Raw genomic sequence first — 12,884 nt, 5'->3', positions numbered from 1 at the left:
ACAATGTGAAGCATTTTTTCTTAAGAGATTAAGAGATTATATAAATAACAGGATACAATCACATTTCAAATCGCTGATTTATACCAACGCTCCAGCGTATTCTCTAGAATCATCGGTCGCCTCTATATTTTTATAAATTTTTATCTATTCTTGCATTCAAAATTGTACTTATCCCATAGTTTGTGAGTAATCCAGGTTCAACTCATGACCCAGGACCTGTGTTTAAAGGTGAACTACTTCAGGGGAAACTCAAGCTTCTGAACTTATTATTTGTAGTCTGTTAATTAGGTGTATTTTGAGTGTAAGGTGTTTTTTTTTTTCTACCTATTGTGGTTTATAAACTTTTTTCTTGTATTCCTTACTCCTTTAACAAAACTTTTTAAGGATGAAATGTGTAGAGCAGTGATAATCACTTCCATATCTCAAGAACCGCAAATGGGTTGAGTTTTCAGAACATATCTATCAATATGCATATGAGAAATTTGTCTGCATGCTGCACATATTGTATGCAAATCTATCTTGTGCATATTCATTATGAATAGAGTGAAAACCTGATCTGTTTGCTGCCCTCGAGGCCTGGAAGTGAGTACCACTGATTTATAGCATTGAAGAAGAAGTCTTGAGCTATAAGTTGAAGGTTACCCTTTCCATAAGGGGAAGCAAAAGCAATGTTGAATCAGCAACTCCAATGCATGGCTCAAAAGCTAGAGTTGATATTCTTGGGATTCAGGCAGAAAATGGAGCCAATAAAAGCTAGAATTGTAGTGATTGCCTGTTGATAGGAAAAAAAAATTCTAAATGACTGATTGAGATCATACATTGATAGAATTTTAAACTATAGGAGGCACTGACTTGTGGAAACTGGTTTATTTGGGCTGTCACTGTCAAAGAACAAATGAAGTTAGTGGAGAAAAATGCAAAAGTCAAGATCTCACATGGCTACTCTTGAGCCTCAGGGTAGACAAAGGGAAGCAGTTCTATAGCCATAATGAAGGCAATTTTAAGAGCTGTTTCCAGAGGTAAATCAGTTTTACCTGCCGAAATGACCTATTATAAATTGTCTGTCCAATATGCAGGTAAAATTGATACCAGTATGTCCTATTCATGCACACATTTACCTGGACTAAGCAGGTGTGTTCCCAGGAACAAAGTTGTGGAGGGATTTTGACTTAAACGAATAGTTTTGGATTTTCAAAAATATACATATAAATTTTTCGCATATAAGATCAGGTGTGCAACTAAATTTGATGTGATAATTTTTTAAACAATTATATGTAAGTCTGCTTTGATATGTAATTGCAAGGATAGTTGACCAATATCTTCTGAGCTGGAGCTGTAAGCATGCCGACTCCAGCTTTTTCTCATGCAGTTTCACTTTATTCTATGTATACTAAACTGCCTACCTTTTGCAGTCTATTCCTGCTGTAACTTCCCAGAGAGGGACAGGAACTCCTGGGGCCTCATCTAACCCACTTGGGTCCCAACTCTTATTCTTCTCCTGCTGGACCCTGCCCACAGAGTGCTCTCTCTCCAGGGGAATTAAGGTGGACCAGGCATCTAGCCTGGTCCTGCACAGGTTTAAGGAGGAAGATAGGGGCACTCCATCACAGTAGTATAACTTGCATGGGTTTTTGCTGCCTAATTTAGATGAGCTGTTTGAAAATTATTCCCCATAGAGTAAAGAGAAGGCAAAAAGAAACAGGTAGAATACTATGAGCACAAATGCTCTCATAGTCTAAGCAATTAAATTCCAGATCTGAAGTGGCAGAAGTATGTATTGTTGCTATCAGAGAGACATAGTTCATAAGAATATAAGAAATTCCCATGCTGGGGTCAGACCAAGGGTCCATCAAGTCCAGCATCCTGTTTCCAACAGAGGCCAAACCAGGCCACAAGAAACTGGCAATTACCCAATCACTAAGAAGATCCCATGCTACTGATGCAATTAATAGTAGTGGCTATTCCCTAAGTAAACTTGATTAATAGCAGTTAATGGACTTCTCCAAGAACTTATCCAAACCTTTTTTGAACCCAGCTACACTAACTGCACTAACCACATGCTCTGGCAACAAATTCCAGAGCTTAATTATGCGTTGAGTGAAAAAGAATTTCCTCTGATTAGTCTTAAATATGCTACTTGCTCAATTCATGGAATGCCCCCTAGTCCTTCTATTATTTGAAAGTTCATCTAGTCCCTTGAATGGTACATGAATATACTGGGCTCTATCCTGTTCAGTAAGAATATGGACAGCTGAAAAAGGAGAGGAGTAGCTCTTTATGTAAAAAGTAATATCAAAACAACTGAAATGTATGGAGAAAGGAGGAAACTGCTGTGGGTTATCGTGGAAAGAAGTGATGGTACTTCCATCTACAACACATAGTCTACAGATCGCTGACCCTAGCTAAAGAACCTAGCTAAAGAACTAGGATCGCTGACCCTAGCTAAAGAACTGAACAGAGGATCTGGTTAAAGACATCCAAAAGGGGGTCACGTGATGTACTGAACCAGAGCAGACATATGTGCTCCTGGCTCCCGGTGCCTAAAAGTAAGATTTTGCAGAGTCTCTAAAATTGAATTGTGGCTCAACGCTTCATCGACAGTTAGCGCTTATGAATATTGATCGTTGTATGCAAAAATCACCTTTAGGAATGCCGATAAAACCGGTTAAAAGGGACAAAGAAAAGCCAAAAGTAAGGAGAAAATGGCCGCTACTAACCCGAATGCAGACTACACAGCAGCCTGCCCTCTTAATGAAGCAACGATGCAAGTGATCACAGTGGCTGTGAAAGCAGCCTTTCCAGAGCATTTCACAACAATTGCAGAGAAATTTTCGTATCTTAAATCGGCAATTACTGATTTTCATCCAAGGGCAGAAGCTTTGGAGAGTCATATGACAATTGTGGAAGATGATACAATGTTGGCAACTCGCAAATTACAAGCTCTGGAAAAAATGGCTGCGGCACAAGAAGATAAAATCGAACTCGAAAATCGTTCTTGATGGAATAATTTACGCTTTGTCGGGTTCGAGGAGGGAATAGAAGAGCATAAATTGACAGAACTATTAACATTTTTAAATATATCCGAAGCAGAAAGCCTGTGAGGAAAAGCCTGTGAGGGAGTCAGTTGGACCGTTAGATGATCAAGGGGTTAAAGGGGCACTTAGAGAAGATAAGGCCATCGCGGAAAGATTAAATGATTTCTTTGCTTCGGTGTTTACTGAAGAGGATGTTGGGGAGGTACCCGTAATGGAGAAGGTTTTCATGGGTAATGAATTCAGATGGACTGAATCAAATCACGGTGAACCTAGAAGATGTGGTAGGCCTGATTGACAAACTGAAGAGTAGTAAATCACCTGGACCGGATGGTATACACCCCAGAGTTCTGAAGGAACTAAAAAATGAAATTTCAGACCTATTAGTAAAAATTTGTAACTTATCATTAAAATCATCCATTGTACCTGAAGACTGGAGGATAGCAAATGTAACCCCAATATTTAAAAAGGGCTCCAGGGGCGATCCGGGAAACTACAGACTGGTTAGCCTGACTTCAGTGCCAGGAAAAATAGTGGAAAGTGTTCTAAACATCAAAATCACAGAACATATAGAAAGACATGGTTTAATGGAACAAAGTCAGCATGGCTTTACCCAGGGCAAGTCTTGCCTCACAAATCTGCTTCACTTTTTTGAAGGAGTTAATAAACATGTGGATAAAGGTGAACCAGTAGATATAGTATACTTGGATTTTCAGAAGGCGTTTGACAAAGTTCCTCATGAGAGGCTTCTAGGAAAAGTAAAAAGTCATGGGATAGGTGGCGATGTCCTTTCATGGATTGCAAACTGGCTAAAAGACAGGAAACAGAGAGTTGGATTGAATGGGCAATTTTCTCAGTGGAAGGGAGTGGACAGTGGAGTGCCTCAGGGATCTGTATTGGGACCCTTACTGTTCAATATATTTATAAATGATCTGGAAAGAAATACGACGAGTGAGATAATCAAATTTGCAGATGACACAAAATTGTTCAGAGTAGTTAAATCACAAGCAGATTGTGATAAATTGCAGGAAGACCTTGTGAGACTGGAAAATTGGGCATCCAAATGGCAGATGAAATTTAATGTGGATAAGTGCAAGGTGATGCATATAGGGAAAAATAACCCATGCTATAATTACACAATGTTGGGTTCCATATTAGGTGCTACAACCCAAGAAAGAGATCTAGGTGTCATAGTGGATAACACATTGAAATCGTCTGTGCAGTGTGCTGCGGCAGTCAAAAAAGCAAACAGAATGTTGGGAATTATTAGAAAAGGAATGGTGAATAAAACGGAAAATGTCATAATGCCTCTGTATCGCTCCATGGTGAGACCGCACCTTGAATACTGTGTACAATTCTGGTCGCCGCATCTCAAAAAAGATATAATTGCGATGGAGAAGGTACAGAGAAGGGCTACCAAAATAAGGGGAATGGAACAACTCCCCTATGAGGAAAGACTAAAGAGGTTAGGACTTTTCAGCTTGGAGAAGAGACGACTGAGGGGGGGGATATGATAGAGGTGTTTAGAATCATGAGAGGTCTAGAACGGGTAGATGTGAATCGGTTATTTACTCTTTCGGATAGTAGAAAGACTAGGGGGCACTCCATGAAGTTAGCATGGGGCACATTTAAAACTAATCGGAGAAAGTTCTTTTTTACTCAACGCACAATTAAACTCTGGAATTTGTTGCCAGAGAATGTGGTTAGTGCAGTTAGTATAGCTGTGTTTAAAAAAGGATTGGATAAGTTCTTGGAGGAGAAGTCCATTACCTGCTATTAAGTTCACTTAGAGAATAGCCACTGCCATTAGTAATGGTTACATGAAATAGACTTAGTTTTTGGGTACTTGCCAGGTTCTTATGGCCTGGATTGGCCACTGTTGGAAACAGGATGCTGGGCTTGATGGACCCTTGGTCTGACCCAGTATGGCATTTTCTTATGTTCTTATGTTATGTTCTTATTCCAGATCAGTTGGGCCTAGCTGATCAACTATCATCGATGGTTATAGAAAGAGCACATCGCCTAGGCCCTAAAAAAGATGGTGACCGAAGGCCATGAATTGTTATTGCTCGTCTTCTAGATTTTCGCCACAAACAGCTAATTTGGCAAGCCTCCCAGATGGCATCTTTGCTGCAGAACCAGAATAAATCTATTAAGATTTTCCAAGATTTTTCTTCCAGGGTAGCAATGAAAAGGAAAGAATTTGGCCTGATCGGTGCGTCCTTGGCAGCTAAGCAAATTTGCATTTTTATTCCCAGCAAGACTAAGAATATGGAGTAATGGCGACAACACATTTTTAAAGATTCACAAGAAACCAAGAAATACATAGATGGCCTGAAATGACAGTCCGCTTTTTTTGTTGACAACACTGAAGGCGACTAAGCCTTCATTCAGGCCCTTGGCCCTTGTTGGTCTTAACTTAAATCTAATAGTAAAAGCAAGCTGAGCTGTGAGAAATTTGCAACCGATAGACTTTGCATTTGTTCTTCAATTTGCTGGAGATGGCACCGAATCACTCAAAATACTGTCCCCCACTCTCTAACAAGGGAGTGTACTTTGATATTGCTCATAAATATGGGGAGTAAGAGACGAAGGGGAAAAAAAGGGGGGGGGGGGGAAGAGATAACATTGTTTGTGTGTATGGCTTTGTAAGGGGTTTAGCAATTGGTACATTCAGCTGTGTATGTTTATTTGATCATATGAGCAACTTAGAATATGATCGTTTTATCTGCAAATTTTTCTTTCTATTTAATGTCCTACTACGGATTAATCTGAACAGATGTGAGCCTTTACCTGGTCATTTGTGGATATTGCTTATGTCTATAACATGTCAATCCTTTGTATGTGGATTGCTATAGATTATGTGCCAAACCTTAGTTTCTCTATTTGCAATTATTTATTTATTTAGAATTTTTATATACCGACATTCGATACACATATCAAATCAGGTTGGTTTCCATTGAACAAAACAGTCGCGGTAAGGTGTTACATTAAACAGAGTTTTTGAACATAAGAACGTAAATATTAAACAGTTTCTGAACAAATGAACGTAAATATTTAAGACAATAACCTGGAATGTGGCCGGATTGGGCTCACCAGTTGAGACAGTAAGTTTTATCTCATCTTAACAGGCTTAAAGGAGAGATTATATTTCTGCAAGAGAACCATATGAATGACAAAGAGCATGCCAAGTTACAAAACAAGAGGTTTTAATCATATTTTTTTCTCATCAGACACTACTAAATGTTGTAGGGCAGCAATTTTAATCCACAAAAAAGTATCCTTTACATTAGAACAACACTGGAAAGATAGTGAAGGGCGGATTATGATTGTTACAGGAAAACTATTTGGAAAACCTGTTCTTTTGGCTTCTATTTATGCCCCTAACCAATATGACCATAAATTCTTTACTTCCCTGATCACAAAACTGTCTGATTTTGCCTCGACACCTATGATCATAGGGGGGGATTTTAATTGTGTTGCAGACCCTTGTCTGGATAGACAGTAACCAAAATTCATGGCTTAGGTCGTGGCAAAGGTATTTCCTTTATGTGTGAATCCCTTTCTGTAATAGATGTTTGGCGTGCCTATCATCCCAAAGAAAGGGATTACACACATTATTCTAGAGTCCAGAATAGATTATATACTGATATCAGAATCTCTTTGTAATGACATTAATTCTGTTGTTATCACACAATTATCTCCAACCACTGCCTTGCTGTGTGTTCAATGGGAGGTTCCCCTGGGTTTAATTCTTTCAATAGTTGGAGAATGCCAGAATGGCTGTCAAAACAACAAGGTTTTGCACCATTTTGCAGGAAAAAATGGAAATGCTTTGCTGAAAACAATCATCAACATAGGGATACTCCTATTTTGTTCTGGGAAACTGCCAAGGTAGTATTGGGGGGGGGGGGGCGGGGGGGAGATTATTCAATTTGTGGCCTGGAAAAGGAAACAGCAGAATAAGCAAATATTAGAATTAAATCAACAGCTGACCTATTATAAAAACCAATGGAACCAAAGCAATTCTAAGGAATGGAAACTAAGATTTGGAAAAGTGCAGACACGTCTTAATGAGATTCTACATCAACAAGCTACAGGGACTCTCTTTATAAACATAAACGTTTCCAATATGGAAATAAGCTAGGTTGACTATTAGCAAATCTCACGAAACCCCAATTTCAATCTAAATTTATTAGCAGTATACGGAGACAAGATGGGTTGATTGCACAAACTGCAGAGGATATAGGGGAGGTATTTCGAAGCTTTTACCAGACCCTTTATAGTAAAGACGAATCTGATGTATCTGTCCAAACTAAATTTATGGAAAATCTGCAAATTCCCCATCTTACTCAGGCACAAGTTCAGGGGTTGAATGAACCTGTCTCTGTACCAAAAATTAACTTTGTTATTAAAGAACTTAAATTGCACAAATCATCGGGCCCAGATGGGTTAAATTCCTTATTTTATAAAACCCTTCAACCGTTAATAGCCTCAGATATGTGTAATCTTTTTAATTATATGATTCAGTCCTCAACTTTGCCTTTGCAAAGTCCTCAGTCTATGTCCTTTGCAGCAACCAACGACCTTACCTAAGCCTGGGAGATACCCATTGGACCCCGGCCAATCTCTTTACTAAATCAAGATGTTAAAATTTACGCAAATATTTTGGCCAATCGTTTAAAATACATTTTTTTCTACATTGATCTCCCAAGCAAACAGGTTTTGTTTTTGGCAGGAAGCCCATAGCTAACATTAGACGCTTATTACTAGCATTAGAATCATGCCATGTTAAAAATATACCTGACCCCCTTTTGATTTGCTTTGATGCAGAAAAAGCATTTGATAGAGTGGTATGGGACTTCTTATTTACAATGCTATGAGCATTTGGCTTTGAGGATTTTTTCTTATTGGCTCTATGACTCCTCTATCACAGTCCTAAAACCTTTATCTGCATTAATGGTTCTACCTCTTTTGTATTTAATCTAGGAAGGGGCACCAGGCAAGGGTGCCCTCTAGCCCCGCTTTTATTTGTCTTATCTTTAGAGCCCCTTGTTTGCAAGATCCTACAGGACTTATCCATAACGGGGGTAAGGATTGGAGCCTATGAGCTTAAAATGATGCTTTTTGCAGACCGTATGATGGTGGTACTATCAAATTCACGATGTACCCTCTCATCGTTATTACAGCATTTTCACGCCGTTGGGTCTTTTTCAGGGTTAAAATTAAACCTTACTATATCAGAGACCCTGGATATCCATGGCAAGCTTCATACGAATTGGGATGGTTTCCCTTTAGCCTGGGCTGCAGATTGTCAAATATTTAGGAGTTCAAATTCACAGGTTACCTACCCTTTGGTATCAGAGCAATATATCCCCAGTTTTGGGGGAGTTTAAAAAAAAAATTGGATAGTTGGAAGTGTTTCCCACTGTTGCTGCAGGGAGACGTCTGACTTTGGTTAAAATTATTCTGATATCCAAGATATTATACCGCATGTAAATGATACCCATCTTCCTAAAAATGAAGGATATTCTGTCAATCCAAAAAATGTGTTAAAAATTCTTTTGGGGTAATAAGAGGGCACATCTTCGTTTCTCACTTTTGTCAACCCCTACCTCGGATTGTGGTTTGGGTTTTGCGCACCTCCGGTATTATAATCTAGCGTGCCTTCTACAAATCTTTAGGGAATGGTGGAGCTATCATTCATCACAAAGCAGCTCAATAGTCCAAATGGAACATAAGTTTGTAAAACATAAGTTGATATATCTGCTCCATGCTTCTTCAAAAAATTTGCCCCCTGATTTGTGTAAAGTTACTGATTAAGGCTATGTGGCTAGGTTGGCGGGCAATAAGACAACATGTGAATTTACCTTGGCAAAATTCTTTACTATTACCTCTGTATGGAAACCCATAGTTTTTACCAGGCTGGGACATAAATAACTATAACTACTTAGAACTTTACCAGCAAGGTAAAGATATTCTCAGTTCATTTATTAATTTACAAGATGGCTCAGTGTGGTCATTTTCCTTATGCTGTCAATTTTTAAATTGTTAGTGCTGATTATCTGAAATATCAAATTTTCAGCTATATTAGGGCCTTGCATGTGAAAGATCTTTGAGTACTAACTAATGCAGCATCTGATTCACTCCTGCAAAAAAGCAAAAGACCCCATATCCTTGTTTTACAAATTTTTTAATTCTTCTTTCCAATATTGTATTTATCCTACCTTAGCAATTACTTGGTCAAAAGATATTCAGTGCAACATAACGAGTGAGGCCCTATGTGAAGCAGACCACTTTATATGTAGTGCTGCTTGGAGTGCTCTATATTGGGAAGTTCATGTTAAGATACTGCATATGTCAATTTTTTGGCTGCCTAAAGCCGCCTTAGCAGGGATTTCAACTTCTGACTGTTGCCTCAAATGTTCACAAGCACAGGCTACTCTTTATTTTCTCTACTTGTGGGAATGAAAAAATGTACAGTCCTTTTGGAAATCTGTTGCAGAACTGTTTGAAAAAATTAAGGTGCCAATTACACCTTGGGGCCTGGCCTTTTGTATTCTTGGTATCCTTAATGATAATTGCACAACTAATTCTGATGGTTTTTTACTTTTGATCAAAGGATGTTTAATTGTACTGAGATTGTTACTACGAGAATGGTTGACATCTATGTGCCCTTCGCTGGAGAGTTGGCGCAACTTGATGTTGGAATTATTCTTATTAGAAAATAGATCAGTACTGGAAGCTTCCAGGAAGAGAAGATTGCGTCAAAGAGATATCTAGAAACCTTTCTTATTGGAAATGCCAAGAGACTTGATAAAAAAAAAAAAAAAAAAATTGCAGATGGTTTAGTAACGTTAAGTTTGCTTTCCTCTGATCATTTCTGTGTTGCTATTCAAACCTTTGCTATTTAAGATTGTTATGACAAGTACCAATTGCGTGGGAGGGAGGGAGGTGGGAGGAGATAGGGTCACCTATATGATATGATCCATATGTTCACTAGGAATCTCAACTGATGTGTAGTGATAATGTTTTTGAAGGATTTCTTGATGTGTACTTACGATGAAAAAAAGTTTAATAAAGATTTAAAAAAAAAAAAAAAAAAAAGACATCCAAAAGGTGGGAATGAAGAGGAGAGATAGTGTTGGTGGATGTGGATTGGAATATCTCATCTGTCAAACTGGTTAGAAAAGGGGAGTTATGGCGCCCTTCAAGGATTCTAAGACATGGTAATGGAACACACATGTGATGGGGAAATATACTTGCAAACTGAGAAAGCATTGTTAATGTCCAGGTAGGCAACCACCTGAGCACCATCATCAGAAATTATAGCTTGATACTACATCTAAGACTAAGATAAATCACCACGATGAGTGTTGAATTTCAAAAATATCAACTTTGTTAAAATCAGGAACTACCTTAGAGGTGTTGGCAGTGCTGGAGGAGGTAGATGAAATAGAGCAGTGAGCTAAACTAAAAGGAGCTCTAGAGTAGAGTAGTTCTAGCGCCCATATTTCTTAAAGGATTTAAACAGAATGGAGGTGGTTCACAGAAGGATTACCAAAATTGTGTGAGATCTGCACCAAAAGCACTTTGTTATGAGTCTTAAGAATCTAAATATGTATAATGTAGTGGAGACGAGATGTGATCAACATTCAGATACCTGAGGGATATTACTGATATACAAGAAATAAACCTGTCTCAATAGAAAGGGAGTTCTAGAATACATTGGTCATGATAGGAGGCTGAAAGGGGGTAATCTCAGAAGTAATATCAGGAGATGATATTTCATGGAAACACAGAAATGACAGCAGAAAAAGACAAATCAGCCCATCCAGTCTGCCCAGAAAGCTCCCACTCTTATTTTCCCATACTTATCTGTTTCACCAACCACAAAGTTCAGGCCCTTGTTGGTAACTGTTTGATTCAAATTTCCTGCCACCCCTTGCCATTGATGCAGAGAGTAATGTTGGAGTTGCATCAAAGGTGAGCATAAGGCTTAATGGTTGTGTAGTACCTGCCGCATCAAGCAAGTTACCCCGATGCTTGTTTATCCAGACTGCACAGATCAATGCCTTGTTGGATGCTGTCTGAATGTAAATCCTCTTTTCCACATTTATCCCTGCTGTTTAAGCAGAGAGCAATGCTGTATATGCATTCAAAGTGCTGTATCAGGCTTAATTGGTTTAGGGTAGTAACCGCCGTAATAAGCAAGCTATCCCTATGCTTATTTGTTTACCCAGATTGACGTTCAGTCCTTGTTGGATGTTGTCTGAATGCAAATCCTCTTTTCCACATTTCCCTTTGCCATTGAAGCAGAGTGCAGTGTTGGAGTTGCATTAACCGTGCAAAGGCTTTTTGAATAAGGATAGTAATCACCAGGTACATTCCAGCAAGCCACCCCCATGGCTCTTCTCTTCATTCCCATCCTCTAGCCTTTATGGATCCACAGTGTTTATCCCATGCCCCTTTGAAATCCTTCAGTTTTAGTCTTCACCACTTCCTCTGGACGGGCATTCCAGGCATCCACCACCCTCTCCATGAAGAAAAACTTCCTGACATTGGTTCTGAGTCTTCCTCCCTGGAGTTTCAAATCTTGACCCCTAGTTCTACTGATTTTTTTCCAACAGGTTTGTTGCTTATCATGGATCATTAAAACCTTTCAAGTATCTGAAAGTCTGTATCATATCACCCCTGCTCCTTCTCTCCTCCAGGGTATACATATTTAGGTTCTTCAATCTCTCCTCCTAAGTCATTTTATGAAGACCACCTTTTTGGTCGCCCTTCTCTGGACCACCTCCATCCTGTCTCTGTCCCTTTGGAGATACGGTCTCCAGAACTGAACACAGTACTCAAGTGAGGCCTCACCAATGCCCTGTACAAAGAGGATCATCACTTCCTTTCTCTTTCTAGATATTCCTCTCTCTATGCAGCCCAGCATTCTTCTGGCTTTAGCTATCGCCTTGTCACATTGTTTCGCCGACTTTAGATCGTTAGACACTATCACCCCAAGGTCTCTCTCCTGCTCCGTGCACATCATCCCTTCACCCCCCACCCCCCCACTCCCATCAAATACAGTTCTTTTGGATTTCCACACCCCATATGCATGAGACTGCACTTTTTGGCAGAGTATTAGATAAACAGAACAACTTCCCAGATAAGGTGTGATGAAGGCTAAATCACAACAGACTTAAAGCATGGGATAAACACAGAGGATCCTTAGTTGCAAAAAAAGTGAAGAGAGTGGAATTTTGATTTAGCAGTACTGCAGGCCATAGGGTAACTGGCTTGCTATCCATTGGCTACTAATTAGGGTTCAGCCTGGTCTATATGGAAAGCTTTGCAGAACTAGTAGTAAGAAATTGAGTTAGATTGTGTAGAGTCAATGACAGCGAACCATAAGAGTGGGAGTTCAACTGCTATGTATAGAAATGTGGTTATATTATTACTGATGATTATGTACAGTGGCTTGCAAAAGTATTTGACCCCCTGAAAAGTCATCAGATTTGTGTGGATTACAAATAACACACATATTTTTCCAGACATATGTTTATTGCAAACCAGTACACTCTAAAAGTAAATCTTCAAAGTCACAATTCATTATTTCTCTGCATTTTTTATAAAATAAAATTAAAAACTGAAAATGCTCTTGCATAAATGTTCAACCTCTGTGCTGTGGATGCTCCAAGTTTACACATACTTAAGATATTGCCCTAACAATTGGCCTCTACCTGTGAATCATTTAAAAAAAAACGAAAAAACTTTTCCAGTAACATTGGTCAGACTGAATATGAAGGAAAGCTGTGAAAATGAAGACCAAAGAGCATTCAAAGGAAATTAAAGATAAAGTTG

General features: G+C 39.0%; 1 protein-coding gene across 7 annotated transcripts in view; it reads left to right on the top strand.

Annotated features, from left to right (window-relative positions):
* Nucleotides 1-12,884, top strand: part of BRD1 (bromodomain containing 1) — a 569,207-nt gene that overhangs the window by 544,866 nt on the left and 11,457 nt on the right. The window lies entirely within an intron of this gene.

The sequence above is a fragment of the Rhinatrema bivittatum genome, chromosome 9 (assembly GCF_901001135.1).
Source record: "Rhinatrema bivittatum chromosome 9, aRhiBiv1.1, whole genome shotgun sequence".
NCBI classification, from domain to species: domain Eukaryota; kingdom Metazoa; phylum Chordata; class Amphibia; order Gymnophiona; family Rhinatrematidae; genus Rhinatrema; species Rhinatrema bivittatum.
This window is presented reverse-complemented; position numbering and strand designations above follow the sequence as displayed.